This window comes from Penaeus chinensis, chromosome 9 (assembly GCF_019202785.1).
Source record: "Penaeus chinensis breed Huanghai No. 1 chromosome 9, ASM1920278v2, whole genome shotgun sequence".
Taxonomy (NCBI): Eukaryota; Metazoa; Arthropoda; class Malacostraca; order Decapoda; family Penaeidae; genus Penaeus; species Penaeus chinensis.
In genome coordinates, this window is record NC_061827.1 from 37,239,152 (window position 1) to 37,261,651 (window position 22,500).

Below are 22,500 nucleotides of genomic sequence, written 5' to 3' on the forward strand. Positions count from 1 at the left end.
ACATACTTCAAATCAATAACCGGTGTACCATATATTTCGAATATAAACGTTTTTTCGTACACTGCGATCGGAGGGGCCCCCCTGTAGGGTATACATTCGTCTTCGCCCTCGGCGAGTACCCCCCGGGGTAAAACACATGGTTCGCACACCTCAAGAGCTGACCTGGCCTCAAACATTTTTGGGGCGAGGGCGTGCCAGAGGAGTGATGGAGGCCTTCGTAGACGATGCGGGGAAAAAATTTAAATGTATAACATTAAGTAAATATTATTATGTTGAGCACATGATGTTTAAACTGTGGGGGGCAGTTCGAGGGGAACCTCCGTCCCCTCAAGACGCCCATACTTTCTGGAATAAAAAACCGTTAAGCCGGGGTCAACTGTTCCCACATCCCGTATGTTTCCGATTTTTGTAGAATGTTTTTTTATAAATAAACTAATAATGTTATTTGCGGCTCTAGGGATTGCTCATGCATTCTTTAACGATTTTTTTTTTTAATTTAAAACGTTTTTGACCAAAAAAACCGAATAAACTTAAGCGATGTACGCAGTGGCATCAGTCCCCCCACACCACGGGCAATCAAGGCTTCTTCGGCACCATACCCCCTCTTTTTTTCGCAAAACCCTTACCAACCTTTCCCTTCCCGTCCCTCCTTCCCAAAAACCCCTTCTCGCCCCCCCCCCCACCCCCCACCCCCCCCTCCCTCCTTCTCCCCCTCCCAGTTTCCCGGGCCCCAGAACCCCCCCTCCCCCCCCTCCACACCCTGATCCTCCATCAATCAGGGCGTCCGAGAACAAGATGCAGCCCCTCATCAGCGATAAGACTACATGCGACTTCGACAGCCACCAACCACCATCGCGCCCCCGCGCCACCGCCACCCCCCCGCCGCACCATCGCCGCCGCCCCGCACCCTTTACCCTTTTTATCTCTTTTTCCGGCTTCCCCGCCTTCGCTCTCCCCAACGACACAAAGAAATTCCAAGCTGTGAGTCGCTTAGGGCTTCTTTCCGCTGCTTAAAAGACCGGCTCTGTGTTAACATAAAAGATTTTAAAACCCCGGGCCATCACTTCCGGGCTGCCCTTCAATGCATGGTGTGGTGTGTGTGTTGTGTGGTGGGGTGTGTGTGTGTGTGGTGTGTTGTTTGTGGTGTTTTGGTGTTGTGTTTGTTGTGCCGCCTGCCCCCTGCCTGCCTGCGTCTGTCGTCTGTCTGTCTGTGTCTGCCTCCTGCCTGCTGCCCGCCTGCCTGCCTGCCTGCCTGCCTTGTCTGTCTGTCGTCTGTCTGTCTGTCTGCTGTCTGTCTGTCCTGTCTGTCTGCCTGGCTGTCAGTCTGCTGTCCTGTCCTGTCTGTCTGCTGTCTGTCTGTCTTCTGTCGTGTCCGTCTGTCCGTCTTGTCTGTCCTGTCCTTGTCTGTCTGCCTGTCTGCCTGTCGCCTGTCTGCCTTCTGGCCCTGTCTGCTGTCTGTCTGTCTGCCCTGCCCCTGTCTGTCTGTCTGTCTGCCTGCCTGCCTCCCTGCCTGCCTGCCTGCCTGCCTGCCTCCCTGCCTGCCTTCTGCCTCCCGTCTGCCTTTTGTCTTCCGTCGAAATGGGAATTTCGCACATTAATGGGTGACCATGCGTGAGGCGACGCGGAGCCCCTGGTGCCCCGCCGGGCGAAGCACGCGACGGACGAGCTTGATCCTGCCGGAAGCAGAGCGAAACCCTGGCCTGCTTGCCAGGGCCCGGGGGTCAAGCAGAGGCCTGGGGGAAAGAGCCAAGGGGAAGGGGAGGAGGGGCGGCCGGAGTGTGGTGGGTTCAAGCAGAAGCGACGAGGGGGGGCAGTGCCTCGCAAATGCCACGCAGTGCAAAACCCCGCCCGGGGTGTTGATGGCGGCGGGATTCCCCCCGGCCGGGGAGAACCCCGGGGGGTCGGACGCGAAAAGATGTCAGAGGCCAGGGAGAGAAAAGGGCCCGATGAAGAGGAAAAGGGAAAGAAAGACAGGGGAAGAGGAAGCAGAGAGGAGGAGAGGCCAACGCTGGGGGAAGATCGCGAGTTTCCCACGCGGCCCCCAAAGGGTGAGGGAGGGAAGGAAAAATCAGGCCGGCTGCGAGGGCCGGAAGTGGCCACCCGCTACCCTTCCCCCCCCCCCCCCCCCCGGCACCGCCTGCTCTCCTCTCTGCTCGGCCTCCCTCCCCTTCCTCCTCTCCCTCCTCTTTCAAACCCTCCTCCCCCCCCCAATCTCCCCTCTCCCTGCCATTCCCTAGCTTTCTCCCCTCCCCCCGCCCCCGCCCCAACCCCCGTGCCGTGGCGAACGCGCGTCATCCCCCGTATGCCCCCTTAAAACTTTGCCATAAAACAATACGCTGCGAGAGGCCGTTCCAGCAGAAAGGGGGAAACGAGAACCACGCACCACGCACAAATTCTCTTCTCCCCCGCGCTGCGCATAACGAACATAAATTTGGAAAAGAAAACACGCCGCTTAGAAGGGGAGGGGCCAAAAAAATTAACAAAATGTTTAAAGAAACCAATTTTTTATTTTGCTCTTATTTATTAATTATTTCAGACACACACATACACCACAAAAATACGCACGCCCCACGCCACGCACGCACACACAAACACACACAAACACACACACACACACATATATATTATATATATATAAATTATTGTCCACCTCACCACAACACCAAAATGAGTTCCGCCTCAAGGTTAAATAAACGACAAAAAAAAAAAGTTTTTTGAAATGCGAAAAATAAAACCTCCCCCACCCCCCCAAACCCCCACATCCTTCCACCCCCACCACCCTCCACCTCCCCCCACCCATCCCCCCATCCCCAAACCGCACCCGACTTTTAGACGCACATCGCAAAAAGGCAAACCAATGTCACAGCCGACGCCAAACGTCACTCTGCAACTGCAATTGCAATAATGCAATCGGCGGCGGGACAAGCAAGACCATTAGGGCGTTCCCACTGGCGGACGGCGGGCGATAATGAGCAAAAGCGACCTACTTGCTTGCGTGATCCTTGCATGATTAACCGCGTCGGGCGCCCGTGGAAGGCAGGCCGGCGGAGAGGAGGGGGGGGGAGATTCATCGAATTACGTGAAGAGAATAATTACCACTTTTTTTTCTCTCGTGGTGAGCGAAATAGCGAACTCTCGCGGATTCGCGTTGGGGCCACAGGGACATGAACCGACGGCTGTGATACAAGGGCCATCAGAAAATGTGTGGTTTGTGTGTGTTTCTATCAGTGTGACTGTGACCCACCAGTTTTGTTGTTGTTTCTGTGTGTGTGTGGGGTTTGTTTTGTGGTGTTGGTTTTTTTGTTTTGGGGTTTTGTGTGTGTGTGTGTGTGGTGTGTGTGTGGTTGTGTTTTGTTTGTGTTTGGTTGTGTGTGTGTGTGTGTGTGTGTGTCGTGTGTGTGTGTGTGTGTTTTGGGGGTGGGGTGTGTTTGGTGTGTGTGTGTGTGTGTGTTTTTGTGGTGTGTGTGTGGGGTTTTGGGGTTTTTTGGTGTGTTGTGTGTTTGTGTTTGGTTTGTGTGGTGTGTGTTTTTTGGGGTGTTTGGGGGTGTTTTTGTGTGTTTTGTGTGTGTGGTGTTGTGTGTTTGTGTTGTGGTGTGTGAGTGTGTTTGGGTGTGTGTGTGTGTGTTTTTGGGTTTTTTCTGTGTGTGTGTGTGTGTGTTGTGGTTTGTGTGTGGTGTGTGTGTGTGTTTGGTGGTGTGTGGTGTTTGTTTTGTGTTTTGTGTTTTTGTTTGTGTTTTTTGGTTTTTGTGGGGTGTTTGTGTGTGTGTGGGGTGGGGTGTGTTGTGTGTGTGTGTGTACGATCGACCTATCCGCCTCCCCCTGACCTCCCCGCACCTGACCGGACCCGCATCTGTGCCCCCCACCCCCCAACCACTCGCAGCACCTGTTCTCCGTGCCATCGACGACACATCTGCACGCCCTCCTCCCCCCAGATGTTCCGGGCCCAAACCCCCAAAACCAATTCCCCCTTTAGTTCCCCACAACCCCTTTAAGAAAATGTCTCCTAAAGTGAAGGAAAATTTTTTTTTTTTTTTTTTATGATCGCCTCGGCCGCGACCTGACCTCAGAGTGACCGCGCCACAACTGTGAACATGAACCCACCGGAAGGACCCACAGCGGGGCAGGGCGCTCAAAGGGGGTGGGGAAGCAAATTTAACGAAGGAGGGGCGGGAGAGAAAAGGGGAAAGGGGAAGGAGAGAGGGGAGGAGAGAGAGGAGAGGGGGTAGGGGGAGGAAAATGAGAGGAGGGGAAATGGGGGATGATTGAAAGGGAGGAAAGGGAAAGAAAGAAATATAATATATATATTAATTATATTATAAATATATTATATATACATATATACATATATATTATATATACTATTTTTAAAATATATATTAATATTTTATAATATATATTAATATGTAAAAATAAATATTAAAAAATATATATATATAAAATACATCCCAAAATTTTAAATTTTATATATAAATATATATATAAATAAATATAAATAAAAAAATTTTATATATTTAATATATTATATAATATTATATAATATTATTTTATATTATATATATTTATTTTTTATATTATAAATATTTTATATATATTTATATATATTTATATATAAATTTTATTATATTAATATATATAAAAAAAATAATTTAAAAGAGAGAGAGAGAGAAAGAGAGAAGAGAGAAAAGAGGAGAGAGAAGAGAGGAGAAGAGGAGAGAAAGAGAGAGAGAGAGAGAGAGAGAGAGAGAGAGAGAGAATTGAAATGAAAAGAGAAAGAGAAAGAAAAAGTGAGACAAATTATGAAGACGAAGGAAGAATAGGATAACTGCCCCCCCCCCCCCCCACCTACCACCACCAAAACATATAATAATAACCAAATGAAATATATAAATAAATAACCGGCGAATAGAGGAGACACAAATACCTCCACACTGCCCAAGAAAAGGAACAATAAGTGACCATCCGAACTTGAAATCCCCCTTGTGTTTTGATGCACTTCCCAGTGGTAGTCAGGTCACGACCCATTGAGAGGTCCTTTGTGCCCCGGATAATAATAGGTCGCCTCTCCTCCTCCTCTTCCTTCTTTTTTCCTTCCTCCTTTCCACCTCTTCTTCTACCTCTACTTCTTCTACTACCTCTACTTCTACTTCTACCTCCACCTCCACCTCCACCTCCACCTCCACCTCCACCTCCACCTCCACCTCCACCTCCACCTCCACCTCCACCTCCACCTCCACCTCCACCTCCACCTCCACCTCCACCTCCACCTCTAACTCTGCCTCTTCTCCTCTTTCTCCTTCTTCAATTTCTTCCTCCTCCACCAACGATCTCTCACTCGGACACTAAAGCAAATATCACGTCCCACCGCGGCTCGGAACGGCAGGATAACTTTAAAAAAGGGGAATGGGGGGGGGGGGGTCGAGGCCAATGACAAAACGTAAATTCGCGATCGGGCGGTGGACGTCCGGCCATCAACAACACCCCCCCCCCCCAAAAAAAAAAAAAAAAAAAAAAAAAAATAATAATAAAACAAAAACAAATAATAAATACTATCAACAACAAGAAACTCATAAATAAATGGACAAATAAACAGCCAATCCAACAAAAGTCAATCCCATTTCAAGAACTAAGAGCAGATAAAAATCAAGACCGACACCACATGAACCACCACCACATCGGACCGTAATAACAGCTGACTTGCACGCCCACGACGCCCACAAAAAGCGAGGGGGCCACATTCCACCCGTGCCCTACGCAACCCTGCAACTGTCGACGCCTTACTCCGCCGGGGCGCTCCCAAGGGTTGGGAATGAAGGAGGGAAGGAGGGAGGGAAAGAGGGAAAGGAGGGAAGGAGGGAAAGGAGGGAAGGAGGGAAAGGAGGGAAGGAGGGAAAAGAGGGAAGGAGGGAAAGGAGGGAAGGAGGGAAAGGAGGGAAGGAGGGAAGGAGGGAAGGAGGGAAAGGAGGAATGGAGGAAGTAGGGGCTTACGGAGGAACAAGGAGGGCTAAATTTAAATTTAAAACAAAGATAGGCCGAATGGATGGGTGGGAGGAGGGAATGAGGAGGAGCGTAGACAGGTCCAAATAAAACGAAGAGAGAGAAGGAGGGAGGGAGCGAGAACGAAACAGCAGAAAAGAAAGAGAAAGAAATAAAGCGAACAAAAGAGAGAAGAGTATAACAAACAAAACCCGGGGGTGAAAACAAATCCAAATACGACCGTCCTTTCGAAACCCCCCGAACAAAAGGTCCTGAACCGGACTCAGCTGGCGATAGACATGGGGTTCATTTTTCCTCGTTACAGCAAGCAGGATTTCCTTTATTTTATGACACAACAAGCGAATCAAAAGCTGACGTGCTTCCCCCGGCTTGACTCAGCCCTCAAGCGCGCAGCAGAGGAGGATAAATCACGCAACCCCATCGCTTCTTTGACCAATCCCCCCCCCTTTCCTTTCCCTCTCTCATTCCCCCCTTCACTAAGTGTCGACACCTCCCTCCCGCTCCCCCTCTCTTCCCTCGTTGCCTTCTCTCTCCCCTCTCCTTGCCGCCCCTCCTCGCCTCCCCTCTCCCACCCTTCCCCCCTCTTCCTCTCCCTCCTCTCCCCTTTGCTCCCTTCCTCACCCGCAGCGTCTGGGTAAGTCATCAAGGGCAGCATCCCAATAGAGCATCGGCGTTGTCACCTGACCCGCGTTTGGGACGAGTAGAGGGCGGCTGCCGGGACGAGGGGACCTAAGGGGGAGGGGGGGAGGGGGGTAGGGGGAGGGAAAAAGGAGGGAGGAGGGGGGAGGGAGGGAGGGAGGGAGGGAGGGAGGGAGGGAGGGAGGGAGGGAGGGAGGGAGGGAGGGAGGGAGGGAGAGAGAGAGAGATAAAGAGAGAGGAAAAAGAAAGAAAGAAAGAGAGAAAGAGAAAGAGACAGAAACACAAACGGAGAACACCGAATCAACTCTTAATAAAAATAAAAATTCGGCAAGAATACGGCGACGACAGTTGCGCTAGGCGGACCTGTCTCTAGCGCTGCGCCAATAATTGGACATCTGCTCAGGTCTACGAGGACACACCCCTACCCCACCCCAACCAACCCCCCACATTACCGAACCCCTAAAGGGACCTCCAACCTCCTCCCCCCCCCCTTTCTACTTCTTTCTTCCTTAGCTCTACCACTTATCCCACCACCCCCCCTATTAAAAAAATTTTTCGTTTTAATATAACGGACCAAAACAAAGCGGCTCCCGCGGCCAATTTGGGTTTTCCGCTAAATTTTTTTTGGCCCAAAACAAAACAAAAAAAGGCAGAGAAAGAAGGCATTTTGGTGTGTGCGAGACTTAAAAACAGGCACTTATATAATACAATTGGGGTGCCCCTTAGGTAATTTATACAAAGTGGGGTGGAATGTAACTTATGTGTGTGTGGTGGTGTTGTTGGTGTTGGTGTGTGGTGATGTGTGTTGTGTGTTTGTGAGTGTGTGTGTGGTGTGTGTTTTTTTGTTTTGTTTGGTTTTGGGGGCGGGGGGTGTGTTTTTGGGGGGGCGCGCGTGTGTGTTCGACTTAAAAGTAAGAGTAAAAGTATGATTATAAGTGTGAGTGTTTTATCTTCCTGTTTAAGTATTCACCTGTTACGCACCTCCCCCCCCCCCCCCAACGTAAGCACGCCCACACTACAGCTGACAAAGCTTCCCAGTTCCCACGCAACACCAACCCAAAAGACAAAAGGGCGTGAAGGCAGAATGGGCGTGAGTTGTCAACACCATTGTGCACGCATCCGGACTGGGGCACTGGGAGGGGGGGGGGAGAGGTAGGGGGAGGGGGAGAACTGTAACGACTCGGACAAAACCAAAACCCCCCGGGAAAATGTCCATTTAAAGGCCCATATACCCCCCCCCCTCCGCCTCCTCCCAAAGATCTCCTGCTCTATCCCCTCCCCCTCCACACACACACACACCCAAACCCTACCCCACGAAGCTACTGGAAACGGCCGAGTCCCATTTCAGCGCGGGAGTCGTAAATTACCTTGTCCGCGCCAATTAGTCACCCCCAGGAACCCGCGATGCATGGAGGGGACGACGGCGGTAAAGCCATTAACACAGGAACCCCCCGGAGGGTTTCGCGACGGGCGATATGACCGATTTTTTTCGTTCAAAAAAATCCACGTCTATCCACCCTTCCCCCCTCTCACTCCCTCCTCACCTTTTCTCCCACCTCCCGTCTTCCTCTTCCTCTCTCACACTCCTTTCCCTCTCTCAGATCATTCCCCTCTCACTCACTCCTCTCCTTCTCCCTCTCTCACACTCCTTTCCCTCTCCCTCCTCTGCTCTCCCTCTCACACTCCTTACCCTCTCCCACCTCTACCCTCTCTCATCCTCCTCTCCCTCTCCCTCTCCCTCTCGCCCCTCCACCCCTCTCCCATCCCTTTCTCTCTCCCTCTTCCCTTCTTCGTATATCCGCCTACATTAACCTCACCTCTTGGCATATCCACCTGTTTTATATGTGTCTCTGTTGGATATATACACCTGTTATTCTTTTCTATAACGTTACTCTGTTAGGATATCCACTTTTCAATCTCTTTTCTCCTCTCTCTCCTTTTCCCCTTCTCTCTTCCCCTCTCTCTTTTCTCTATCTCTCTCCCCCCCTCCCCCCCTCCCCTCGCTCTCTCTCTCTTCTCCCCCTCTCTCTTTCCCCTTTTCCCCCCCCCCCGCCCCTCTCCCTCTTGCATATGCACAATCCCCCAGAAAACCCAACCCGAAAAACAAAAAACCCGCCTTAATCCCTTATAGCGTTTGCATTGCAATGTGACGGGGGATCAGGGCATCCGACGCGATTACGTGTGAAAATCCGGCCCAACCCGCATTCCTCAACCCTTCCCTGCTGTCAGCCCATTTCCCGCCGCAAACGAAATGTTGTATTAATTTAAGTGGGTTTAATTAATAAAGAGATAAACAAATAATAATAAAAACAAATAATTAAGGAATGTAAAATATAAAATAAGTTAATAGATAATATAAAACAAATAACTAAATAGAATGTAAAAAAAATACTAATAAATTTAAAAAAAACAAATAACAAAATTTGGAATGAAAAACCAAAAACAAAAAAAGGGATAAAAAAAATAAAACAAATAAACAAAGATAAATAAATAAAACAATATAAAGTAAATAAACAAAAAATATACAATAAATAAACAAAAAATATACAATAAATAAACAAAAAATATACAATAAATCAACAAAAATATACAATAAATAAACAAAAAATATACAATAAATAAACAAAAAATATACAATAAATAAATCAACAAATGAACAAATAAAATCAACAGGATAACGTAAAATAGATAAATAACGGTGAGGGCATTCGACAGGACCGCGGCGCGCGAAGCCCAACCCGGCGGCGTCCCTTCCCTCGGCTGTGACCTATTCCCCCAACCCGCCCGGAGGCAAAAAGGCCCTGGGAATCCCCCCCCCCGCCCCCCAAACCACTCCCCCTTTTAGGAAGCGTCCATGGCGCCGCACAGCACCATCCTTGGCGCTCTGTCGTCGAACTGGCACTTGGAGGTAAGAGAATCGCCGATGGAAGTGGCTTTCTTGTCACGAATGTCAACGCAGACACGTGGGTTATCTTATCTCTCTGCCCCTCTCTATCTCTCTCTCTATGCACTTATTATCTGTCAATTATTTTCCTAAAAAAATAACATTAAATCAATAAAATCGTCAATTTTTTTCTGGGGCCATTTTTTCCCCCTTTTGAACCTTTTTTTATTACCGCTTCACAAAAAAATTAAAAATAAAAAAAACCTTAAAGAAACCTCCTTTTACAAAAAAAAAGCCAAAAAAAAACCCCCTAAGAAAAAACCTCCTTGCGTAAAAGAAGCCGACTTCAGTGAAATCGCAAAAAAAAAAAAAAACCCGGACCCCACAGCAAAACCAGACCGAACACGAACCGGGTTTTTTTTCTTACCCTTTTTTATACGGCGCTTTCCGGGGCGGGAGGAGCGCGAACGGAAACTTTCTTCTACTTTGAGCGGGGTCGGTTGGGGTTTTAAAAGGGTCGAGCGGGGGAGGGTCGGGGCGGTGTGACCCGGGGGGGGAGGGGGGAAATGAGAAAAAAGAGGGAGAGAAAACCGGGGAAAAGAAAGCGACCCCGACGACGAGCCGCCCCGCGCAGCCGGCCCAGTCTCCATTTTTTTTCGCGTCGCGAGCCAGAGATTCGGTTTTTCGGTCGTTTAAACCTATTCGAGCTCGCGGGTTTAAACCCCAACGTGGGGGGGGTTTGAACCCATGGGAAGGGAGAGGGAGGAAAGGGGGGAAAAGGGGAGAGAGAGGGAGAGAGGGAAAGGGGGGGGGAGAGGAGAGGGGGGGAGAGGGAGAGAGGGAGGGCAGGAGAGAGGGGGAGGAGGAGGGGGAGAGAGAGAGAGAGGGAGGAGGGGGGAGGGAGGGAGGGAGGAGGGGAGGGAAGAGGGAAAGAGGTGGGGAGGGAGGGAGGGGGGTGAGGAGGGAGGGAGGGAGGAGGGGGGGGAGAGAGAGAGAGAGAGAGAGAGAAAGAGAGAGAGAGAGAGAGAGAGATGGAGGGAGGGAGGGGGAGGGGATGGGGGAAGAGAGAGAGAGAGAGAGAGAGAAGAGAGAGAGTAGAGAGAGATATAGAGAGAGAGAGAGAGAGCAGAGAACCATAGAGAGCGAGAGAACAGAAAAAACGGGAGACAAAAAAAGCAAGGGTAAAGCAATAAACACAAAACAGCAGCAACCAAAAAACACGCAGGTGAACAGACAGACAAAAAAAAAGAAAAAAAAACGCGATCAGCCCACCGAAGCCAGGCGTGGGGAGTGGGCCGAGAGCCATGGGCGTGGGGTGTGGAAAGTTGACCCTTTCAACGTGCTTTAAAAACACCTTTAAAAAAAAGTAACGGGGGAAAGGACCCACGAAAGTCTCTCCCCGGAAGTCGGAAGGCCACGTTGCCGCCGCCCCTCCGGAAAGGGCGGGCGGGGATTGGGAAAAAGAAACCCGCCCCCCCCATCCACCGAAAGGCGCATATCGACACGTTCAGCCTTTGTATGAATAAATGTTTAAATATATAAATTAATAAATAAATACATACGCAATGAACAAATCAATCAATTCATTCTAAAACACATTAAAACAAACAAAAACAAATATAGAAGTAAGTTAACAATACACACAAATAAATAAATATAGATAAATAAATAAATTAATAAATAAATTAATCCACTAAGAACTAGATAAAATAATAGACAAAAAAAAAAAAACAGAAACAAACCCAACCGAACAAACTCACAAACACACTCCAATTAACCAGATAAACCAACGAAATTAACAAACAAGTAAACAACTGCCTCCTTCCAGCCCATCTTAATCTTCGTCCCTATCCCCCACCGTGACGTAACCATCTCAATTACCTTAAGTCATAGGCTAGTTACCCTCACCCCCCCCCTCCCCCCCCCCTAAATTTTCCCATCGTCCCCCACCCCCCCCCCCCCCCCCCCGCTTCATCTCCCACCCCCCTAAAACAGCTTTCTCACGGGCCCCCCCCCCATTCCAAACCCCCCTTAAAAGAAGCATCGGAAAATCACCCCCGACGATCGCCTTTAAAATAAAATATATCCTAAAAAACCCAATAGAAGGGCCCGGAAATTAATTCCCTTAAAAAAGGCCCAAAAAATTTAAAAAGGCCTTGCAAATCCTTCCAAAACCCCATTACCCAATTACCCCCATGAACACTCTATTACTAAAACACTAAATCCATTACTCCCCGTTACAAAAAATTACTAAAAACCAAAAAAAGTGGTGTCCCCCCTCTCTTTTACAATATACTCTTTAAAAAATCTTATTCAAAATCCTAAAACCAAAACCCCTTTCTTTTCAAACATTAAAAACAACCCTTTTTAAAAAAAACCCCCCCCCAAAAACCCGCAAACCTACCAAAAACCCCTTTTTACACTACAAAACCCCCTTTTTCCCTGAAAAAGAGAAAAACAGCCCCCCGTTATTTTAAACTAACAACATCCTTCACATCTCGGCTTTTACTTTTTTTAACTGCCCCCACAGCACCTTGGCGTGTTGTGAAAGAGCGTGAGAGAGCAGATGGGGAAGGGAAGGTTGGGAGAGGGAAAGGGAAGGGGAAGGGGAAGGGGAAGGGGGAAAAGGGGAAGGGAGATTGGGGAGGGGGAAGAACGGAGAGGGAAGGAAGAGAGGGGAGGAAGGGGAAAAGGAGGGAGGAGGAGGGGGGGAAGAACGGGGGGAAGGGAAGATGGGGGGGAAAGGGAGTTTAGGGGAAAGGGAATAGAGAAGGGAGAGTGAAGGGAGAGAAGAGGGAGAAAGGTAGGGAGCGAGAGAAGGTGAGCGGGAGGAAGGGGACGGAGAGGGAAGGGAGAGACGGAAGGTTTTTTCTTTTTATTGAAAATTTTTTTTAGTTTTCCGATGCGCAGGAGGCAGCCCCCTTTCCCCCATAAAAACATGCTCCCCACAATTTTTTTTTACATGAACAACCTAGCTATTAAAATTTTTTTAAAACTGTTAATATTATCCTCCTCATTTTCATCTCTACTGTTACCATTATGATTATTACCAAAATTATCATTATCGTAATTACCTTGAATATTACCACTAACATTATCATTAACATAATTTGCTATCCTCATTATTGATTATTATGATCAATATTTTTTTTGGTTTTCTCCCGCAAGCATTTTTACCAAAACCTAATATCACTAATCCCTCCCCCCCCCCTTATTAGGCAGCATTAAACTAATTTTCTCGAAGTATATGTATCACTAGATTCACACGGAAGCCCACATAAGGCAAATTTTGATCCTCTTTGTAATTAATAAAGGTCCCAAAAACCAGAAGGGTTCAAAAAGTAACACTCCACTACTAGCATTTTCCCCCGGGCCCCGCTCAAACATGACCCCCCCTACGAAAAAAAACCAAAAAGCAACATCTCTACTAACGTTCCGCTTTGTTGTACCTTACGGGACACCGCGTGCCCCCCCCCAGCCCACACGCATACGAACGGTACACAAATCGACACGAAGAACACACATATTTACAGCGGTCCTAAAATCTTCCACACACAAACCTGGGCCCCGTTCATTAGCACTCGGGCCGACCCTCGCCACGCAGCGGATCGGACGCATCATCTATCTATCTTTTCCTCCCTCACTTCCCCTCTCTCTCCTCACCTCACTCTCCCTCTCCCTCACTTCCCCCTCCCATCCATTCTTCTTCCCTCTCCCTCTCCCCTTCCTTCCAGTCCCTCCTTTCCCCCCGCCTTTCCCTTTTTCCCTTCCCTTTCCCCTTTCCCCCCCCTTCCCCTTCTTTCCCTCCCCTTCCCCCCCTTCCCCAATCCCTCCCTCCCTCCCCCCTCCTCCCCCCCTTCCTTTCCCTTTCCTTTTTTCCTTTCCCTCTTCCTTCCCTTTTTCTTTCCCCCCTTCTTTTTTCCCTTTCCCTTTCCCCCCTTTTTCCCTTTCCCCCCCCCTTTTTTTCCTCCCTCCTTCCTTCCTCCTTCCTTCCTTCATTCCTCCCTTCCTTCCCTTCCTTCCTTCCTTCCTTCCTTCCTACCCTCCCTACCCTACCTCCCATCCCTCCTTCTCCCTCCTTCTCTCTTCCCATCCCTCCCCCCCATCTCCCCTTCCCTTCCTATCTCCCTACCTCCCTTCTTCCCTCCTCCTTGTCTCCTCCCTCACCCTCCCGCCCTCCTCCCTACTCCCTCACCTCCCTCTCCTCCCGTCCCTCCCTCCGGAGCTCCCATCCCTCTTCCTCCCCCCCCTCCATCCCTCTCTCCTCCATTCTCTCTCATCCGTCCTTCGTCTCTCCTCCTCTCTCCTCTCTCTCTTCATCTCTCTCCTCTCCTCCTACTCTCTCTCTCTCTTCTCTCTCTCTCTCCTCTCTCCTCCCCCCCCGCCCATCCACAGCTCCACTTCGGCCCAACACTGACACTAAAGCAGCTAACGGGCCCCTTCGTCCGTCTCTCCCAGCCAGCCGTAGACACGCGTTCATACGGCACTTGGAGACGTACATTCTTTCACGGATGGACATAGGTGAGCGAATGTGCATATTGTTTCTGTGTGTGCGTGTGCGTGTGTACATGTATGTATGTATGTATGTATGTATGTATGTATGTATGTATGTATGTATGTATGTATGTATGTATGTATGTATGTATGTATGTATGTATGTATGTATGTTATGTTATGTTATGTATGTATATTTGTGTGTGTGTGTGTGTGTGTGTGTGTGTGTGTGTGTGTGTGTGTGTGTGTGTGTGTGTGTGTGTGTGTGTGTGTGTGTGTGTGTATGTATGTATTTATTTATGTATGTATGTATGTATGTATGTATGTATGTATGTATGTATGTATGTATGTATGTATGTATGTATGTATGTATGTATGTATGTATGTATGTATGTATGTGTGTGTATGTGTGCGCGCGCGCGCGCGTGCAAGTAGAACAACTACGGGAAGTACAAGAAAACACACGAATATTTCTTCGAGTGTTTTCCTGTACTTCCCGTCGTTGTTCTACTCGCAGTGTGTTCGACATGTGTGTGTGTGCGTGTGCGTCTGTGTTAGTTTACATCTGCTTCTCTGTCCGAGTTTGTCTGTCAGTCGTATAGACCTATCTGTATACACATGTGTAACATGTATATATAACTGTACAAGTGAATGTGTATGCATACGTAATCATTCACAAATTACACACCATTTAATAACACACAACAACAAAAACAATCAAAACACACGTGTCGAATACATCAGGACGAACACACAATCAAAACAACACGCACACACACCTTTCAAAAAAATAATAAACGTACAGCTATTTACTTCCTTTTGTGGTCGTTCAAGAAAGCAATCTACCTGTCACCGAGCCCGCCTGGTTTCCGCGGACTCGTAACGAAGCATGAGAAGAGAAGAGGTGAGGGAAAGGGGAGGGGGGAGGGGGGAAGAGAGGGGAGGGGTCTTGTAGTAAAAATGGCAAATGGGGAGGGGGGGGGAGGCGTGGAAACAGCCTGGATTAGCATAATGACTAAACCATAAGTCATACCGGTAGCCATGTGTGCGACCATTTTCCTCCCCCCCTCCCCCTCCCTCCCTTCTCCCATTCCACCTCTCTCTCTCCCTTTCTATTTCTATTTCCCTCTCCTTTCCACTTCAGTTCCCACTGCCACTGCTACTCTATCTCTCTCTCCCTCGCCCTCCTATCCTCTCTCCCCCACTCCCCACTCCATTTCACATTCCCCCTTCACCTTCCCATTCCGCCGATTAATGAGAGAGAGAGAGAGAGAGAGAGAGAGAGAGAGAGAGAGAGAGAGAGAGAGAGAGAGAGAGAGAGAGAGAGAGAGAGAGAGAGAGAACTAATGGGGAAGATGATAGGCGAAGAAAAAAAAAAAAAAACGCGACCAAACACCAAACACAATCACCCGACATCAACTTTCAACTTCCACCCCCTAACCCCCTCCCCCCTCCCACCCTTCCCACCGTCTCCTCATAAAGTGTGAGGCGCCGAGCGAATTCAACGGATCACCAATGGAAATCAAGACAGTTCGATATGAACCCAATTTCCCTCGCTCAGTTAGTCGTCGCGTGTGTCATGGAGGTGGGGAGACGAGGGGAGAGGGTGGGGAGTCAAGGGGAGAGGGTGGGGAGGGGGCCAAGAGACGGTGGGTGGGGGGAGGGGCGAAGGGGGGGGAGCGAGGGGAAGGGCCAAGAGGTGAAGTGAATGGGGAGAGAGGAAGAGAATAAGAGAGAGAGAGAGAGAGAGAGAGAGAGAGAGAGAGAGAGAGAGAGAGAGAGAGAGAGAGAGAGAGAGAGAGAGAGAGAGAGAGTGAGTGGGAGGGGGGGCAAAGAAAGAAATATGGAGAAAAAGTGAGGAAGAGAAGGAGAGAGATGAGCGGGGCCCATGATAAGAACAGGAAACCAGCCGTCAAGTCCCGAAGAGGTCAGGTCGTGTCAGGTCGGAGTGCGATGTACGCCAACGAGGCGACACAGACTAGAGCGCACCCTCAATCCGCACAACTAGCCCATCACGCGTCCGCAATCCGCACAACTATTGCGTCCGCAGCCGTCCACGGTCAGCGGCGCCGGGTAACAACGCAACTCCCGACGCCATCGCGCCAACGGTGGATATGCAACAGTCCATCGGCCGGATCGAGGCTCGGACGCTGTCGGCTTAACGGACAGGAAAGCCGTAACTTCACACGCGGACTCCCCAGCAATCCATTTATCTATCTATATATCTAACTATCTATCTTGCTATCCATCTATCATAATAATCTGTATACACATGTCTGCCTGTCTGTCTGTCTGTCTGTCTGTCTGTCTGTCTGTCGGTCTCTTTCTCTCTCTCTCTCTCTCTCTCTCTCTCTCTCTCTCTCTCTCTCTCTCTCTCTCTCTCTCTCTCTCTCTCTCTCTCTCTCTCTCTCTCTCTCTCTCTCTCTCTCTCACTCACTCACTCACTCACTCACTCACTCACTCACTCACTCACTCACACACACACACACACACACACACACACACACACACACACACACACACACACACACACACACACACACACACACACACACACACACACACACACGTACGAAAAAATCGACACATATGCGTACATAAATACAGACAGACTGACAGACACGGCTGTACACACCATTACATATGAATCGTCTCTCGTGTACAAATCTCCTTTGGTTTCCGTTACTCAGCCCCTGGAATCGATCTCCGTTCCATGCCCCCCCCCCCCCCTGGCCACCTGGTCACCTGGTGTTAGTTACCTGTGGGGATTTGGTCAACTTGTACGATTTCCACCAGCGTATATCACACACGCGGTTCTCTCTAATCTGTCCTCTACGTCTACTTCGTTTCCCTTATCTGCAATCTACGTCTACTCCATTCCCCTTTTTTATCATTCTCTGCTACGTCTTTTCTTGATTCTATGACTTTATTTCTAGACCAAATGGGTTTCATCTTAACGAAAGGAAAATAATAAAAAAAAAGACTTGCCAAATCCCTTTTCCTCTCTCCCCTCACACATCCTTCCCTCCCTCCTCCCCCTCCTTCCTTACCCCCCTTTCCTCCATCCCCCACCCCACCCCCTACACACATACCACGCCCACCACCATCACTACTTAAAGGAATCCTTCGCAAACTGAAATATTTCTCTCCCTTTAAGTTTTAACGTCACTTTTAACGTCGCTTTTAACGTCACTTAGCGGCGGCCTCCTCGTGACCCGCGAACGACCACGACCCAAACGTCGACGACGCCCTTCGCTCACGCCCCTCGCCCCAGCCTAATCTTTCCCTCGGTCCGACTTTCACTTCCTCCCTCCTACATCCTGCTGCCGTGTGCAAGGGCGGTCTTGCAGTCGTAGATCATACATAACATATAGATAAACAAGTAAATAAACGAATAAATAGATAAACGCCGAGGACAATGGGTACAGAGGCGTTAAGGCGTTTCGAAAAAAATACTCGTGTTCCATATTCAAAATTAGGCGACTTTCAAAGGCCTGGTAGCGGCCGAGCGTCTTGTGCGAATTCCTCGGCCTTCTGCCTCCTCCAGAACAGGCTACTCCTTTTCACATGTTTGGCTTTCATCACTCCTCGCATCACACTCGTTTCACTGTACCTCGTCACCATCACTCCGTCGCCGTCACACTCGCCCCACCGGCGCACTTGGGTCGTATCCGATTACCACAGCCACGGCTAATCACAACACCGTCGGTGCCTCGACCGACCCGACACCGCGCTCGCCGTCCCCTCCTTCAGACAGCTCGAACAGCGCGCCCGACGGAAGGCCAGATGCCCGTCCGAGGGAGGCCTACTGCAACCCGACTCCCGACTTCGCGCGACTTCATTAAGTTTCGGTTTCTGTTATCGGGGTCCGTGTAGGGGGACGTCCGAGGGAAGTCTCCGAAGCGCAATTTCCGCGGCGGCGACGGAGGGGCCCCGGCGCACTTCGCAAGGGCTTGGCTGCTTCGGCTTGTCGGTCAGCTTGTTGGGCTTCGTACATCCGGCTGGCCCGCCGCCGACCCGACCCGACCATGGGAACACACTCGCCCCGTTCACTTCACTCCGCACTTCGTATCTCGCGCACAAAACCGAGTCAGCGCTCCGGAGGCCTAAGCGCTTCGCACTGGGCCCTCGCCAACACAAAAAGCACTCGCGACGAAAAGCAACTCACAGGCAAATCAAGCACCGACACCAACCGCGAGCGACCGACCGACCGACGCACAGCGGTACGGACAGCGCGGCCTGAGAGAGAGAGCTCGGCCAGAGAGCTCAGAGCAGTCGCGACGGGGAGTGACCAGCTCACGCTCACCGCCACGCTGTGACTGGTCTACCTAGCGCCTTCCCCTACCCGGCCATCCCTCCCTCGCTCTCCTCGCCCTACGCCCCCCCGCCCTCCCTTCGCTCCTCCGCCCTCTGCCTAAGGGGAGGGGAACGAGGGCTATGTTTGCTATGGAGTTTTGGAGAGGGGAAGGGAGACAGGGAGGCGAGACAGGGAGGGAGGGAGAGGAAATAAGTGGAAGAGAAAGAACAAAAGATGCGGAGACACACACACACACACACACACACACACACACACACACACACACACACACACACACACACACACACACACACACACACACACACACACACACACATACAGATCAGTGGGCCTCACAGTAGGGCGTTTCCAAGCGAAAGGAGAGAAAAGCCCTTTCGGCAGCAGAGGCAGCGGGAGAGCCGAGCCAGAGGCGAGAGTTAGATTGCAGATCCACGAGTGACAAGAGAGATATAAAATAGGGTAGAAGAAAGAAAATAGATACATGGATAAAGAGATAGATAGATAGATAGATAGACAGAGCGAGGTAGACAAATAACTAGGGACAGACATAGATAAATAGACAGATAAACAGATAAACAGACAGGCAGACAAATACGGACAGAGAGATAGACAGATAGACAAACAAGTAAATAAAGAAGAACTTCCGGGTGAACAGGAGAACGGCGTGTGGCAGACTGTAAGTCCATGGAAGGGGAAGAATGGATAACGAGGAGGAGGGGAAAACTGGAGGGGAGAAGAGAGAGAGAGAACAAGAGAGAAGAACAAGAATAGAAAGGGACCACGAAGAATGGCGAGTGCTTTAAAAACGGGGGGAGAGGGGAGAGTTGTCGTAAAGGGGTCTCGGAGGGGAGAAGAGGGGAGAAGAGAGGAGAAGAGGGGACACGTAAGGGGAGAAAGAGATAAGAGGTTGACGGAGACATGAGAGGAAAGGATCGCCGAAGGGAGGAAGTGGGGGAGAAGGTGAGGGGAAATGGGAAATGGGAAAGGGGAAAGGGGGAAGGGGGAAGGGAGAAGGGGGGAGAGGGGGAGCAGCGGGTTTGAGAGGGTATGAGAACGAGGGGCCAGCGAGGGTGCATGGGTGCGGTCAGCGGGAGAGAGAAAGAGGGGGTAACAGGAGGGATAGAGGGGGGAGGGGAGGGGAGGAAATGGGAAGAGATAGAAAAAGAGAAAGAGAAAGAGAAAGAGAAAGAAAGAAAAAAAGATTGAGAGAGAGAGAGAGAGAGAGAGAGAGAGAGAGAGAGAGAGAGAGAGAGAGAGAGAGAGAGAGAGAGAGAGAGAGAGAGAGAGAGAGAGAGTCTAAAAAACGACACTTACACGGGCAGAAGGAGAAAAAGAGAAAGAGAAAGAAAAAGAAAGAGCACAAGTACAAGAACAAGAACAAGTACAAGATGATGATGAAGAAGAAGAAGAAGAAGAAGAAGAAGAAGAAGAAGAAGAAGAAGAAGAAGAAGAAGAAGAAGAAGAAGAAGAAGAAGAAGAAGAAGAAGAAGAAGAAGAAGAAGAAGAAGAAGAAAGAAGAAAGAAGAAGAAGAAGAAGAAGAAGGAAGAAGAAGAAGAAGAAGAAGAAGAAGAAGAAGAAGAAGAAGAAGAAGAAGAAGAAGAAGAAGAAGAAGAAGAAGAAGAAGAAGAAGAAGAAGAAGAAGAAGAAGAAGAAGAAGAAGAAGAAGAAGAAGAAGAAGAAGAAGAAGAAGAAGAAGAAGAAGAAGAAGAAGAAGAAGAAGAAGAAGAAGAAGCAGAAGAAGAAGAAGAAGAAGAAGAAGAAGAAGAAGAAGAAGAAGAAGAAGAAGAAGAAGAAGAAGAAGCAGAAGAAGAAGAAGAAGAAGAAGAAGAAGAAGAAGAAAAAGAAAAAGAAGGAGGAGGAGGAGTTCGTGGAGCCATCTGGCGGGCCCTCACCTGGCGTCGCGGCACCCGAGGCACACCGCTCACCCGTTACTCTCGAGAACACACAAAGAATCTGCATCTTATTGCGCGCGGCGGGGGGGAGGGGGGTGGGGTGGGTGATACCAGGCCTAAGCACGTTTAATCTCGAAACTAAAGAACAAGGACAGTCCCATATACGCAAACGTTTCCCGTGCATTTCCGTATCAACATCGGCATTACCATTATCACTATTATCATGATCCTTGTCATTATTTGACAGTACTGACGGCGTAATTTCTTTCGACATTACCATTTTTCATGACGACTATCATCAAAAACTTTGCTGGGTGTCATATATCCACGACAGTCCTTTTTTTATTATCAATTACCCTTATCTGTAAACACAATCACCACAACAATCTTCCACAGTAAAACTCTTAATTAAAAGGATGCTATTCCTTGTCGTAATTCCTGTTACAGAGGACATAAACCTAAACATAAACCTGCAGTAGACCCAATCTTGAATCTTGGCCACGAACGCACACAACCCAATCCCTAATTTTGGCCAAAAAAAGGATCACAACCAATCCCCAATCCCTACCACAAGCACACACAACCCGATCCCCAATTTTGGCCATAAACACACGCAAGCCAATCCCAAACCTTGGCCACAATCACACGTACCAACCCAGTCCCTAATCTCGACCACGAGCTGATAACGAACGGAGCCCACGACCCTAATCCGCGAGGAAGAGGCTGAAGACGCACCGAAGGAAGCTCCAGGGGAGGAGGCTCTGAGGCTGGGGAGACGAGGGGAGAAGGGGGGAAAGGGGGGGAAGGGGGGAGGGGGAAGGAGAAGGCGGAGAGGGAGGGAAGACAGAAGGGGGAGAGGGAAGAAAGAAGGGGGAGAGGGAAGAAAGAAGGGGGAGAGGGAAGGAGGAGGAGGAGAGGGAAGGAGGAGGAGGAGGAGGAGGAGGAGGAGGAGGAGGAGGAGGAGGAGGAGGAGGAGGAGGAGGAGGAGGACAGAGTACGAGAGTAAGAAGAAGGGCAGGGCCGAGAAAGGGAACGAAAGAGAGAGAGAGAGAGAGAGAGAGAGAGAGAGAGAGAGAGAGAGAGAGAGAGAGAGAGAGAGAGAGAGAGAGAGCGAGAGCGAGAGAGGCTGAGAGGCTGAGAGAGCGAGAGCGAGCGAGAGAGAGAGAGAGAGAGAGAGAGAGAGAGAGAGAGAGAGAGAGAGAGAGAGAGAGAGAGAGAGAGAGAGAGAGAGAGAGAGAGAGCGAGAGAGCGAGAGCGAGCGAGCGAGAGAGAGAGAGAGAGAGAGAGAGAGAGAGAGAGAGAGAGAGAGAGAGAGAGAGAGAGAGAGAGAGAGAGAGAGAGAGAGGAGGGGGGATCACGCCTGTAATTAGCTTATCGTACACATAGCGGGGCTAGAATACTAAACCCACGAGATCTCATCAACTAGAGATCGATCCAATGCCCTCCTCCCCCCAGCGAAGGGAGGCGGGAGAGCAAGAAACAGCCAAACGAGTCTCGATTATAAAAGAAATCAAAGCATAAACTCGAATAACCACCCGGTCTACTTCACTATGCGACATATACGGGGCCTAGAGTTCACAACCACTGGGGTAGAGACTCACCGAAAATTCATTCTCTCTCTCTCTCTCTCTCTCTCTCTCTCTCTCTCTCTCTCTCTCTCTCTCTCTCTCTCTCTCTCTCTCTCTCTCTCTCTCTCTCTCTCTCTCTCTCTCTCTCTCTCTCTCTCTCTCTCTCTCTCTCTCTCTCTCTCTCTCTCTCTCTCTCTGTCTGTGTGTGTCTGTGTCTATGTCTATGTCTATGTCTGTGTCTGTGTCTGTGTCTGTGTCTATGTCTATGTCTATGTCTGTGTCTGTGTCTGTGTCTGTGTCTGTGTCTGTGTCTGTGTCTATGTCTATGTCTATGTCTATGTCTATGTCTATGTCTATGTCTGTGTCTGTCTGTCTGTCTGTCTGTCTGTCTGTCTGTCTGTCTGTCTGTCTGTCTGTTTGTCTGTCTGCCTGCCTGCTTGCCTCCGTCTATCTGACCTTCTTTCCATCCACCTTTATGCTTAATTCTTTCTCCTCCAATGAGAACATTTCCATCTCCCTGTCGGACTGCAGGCGCGTAACAGAACAGCCCTTTACCCATTCCATGAGCTGACAATGCATGCCCCTCCCCCTCTCCCTCCCTCCCTCCTGTCTTCATCAATCTCCCTTCCTCCCCCCTTCTCCCCCCGCCCCGTTCCCTGGTCTCTCATCCTCCCTTCCTCCTTCCCTCCCTCTCTTTCACCAGTCTCCAT

General features: G+C 49.5%; 1 protein-coding gene and 1 long non-coding RNA gene across 4 annotated transcripts in view; one reads left to right on the top strand and one right to left on the bottom strand.

Moving 5' to 3' along the window:
* LOC125028855 overlaps nucleotides 1-9,554 on the top strand; it is a 56,023-nt gene extending 46,469 nt beyond the window's left edge. The window contains exon 3 of the long non-coding RNA XR_007115130.1: nucleotides 9,479-9,554. This is a non-coding gene — a long non-coding RNA (uncharacterized LOC125028855). The remainder of the gene's footprint in view (nucleotides 1-9,478) is intronic.
* LOC125028853 (tyrosine-protein phosphatase non-receptor type 9-like) overlaps nucleotides 1-22,500 on the bottom strand; it is a 103,438-nt gene that overhangs the window by 54,505 nt on the left and 26,433 nt on the right. The window lies entirely within an intron of this gene.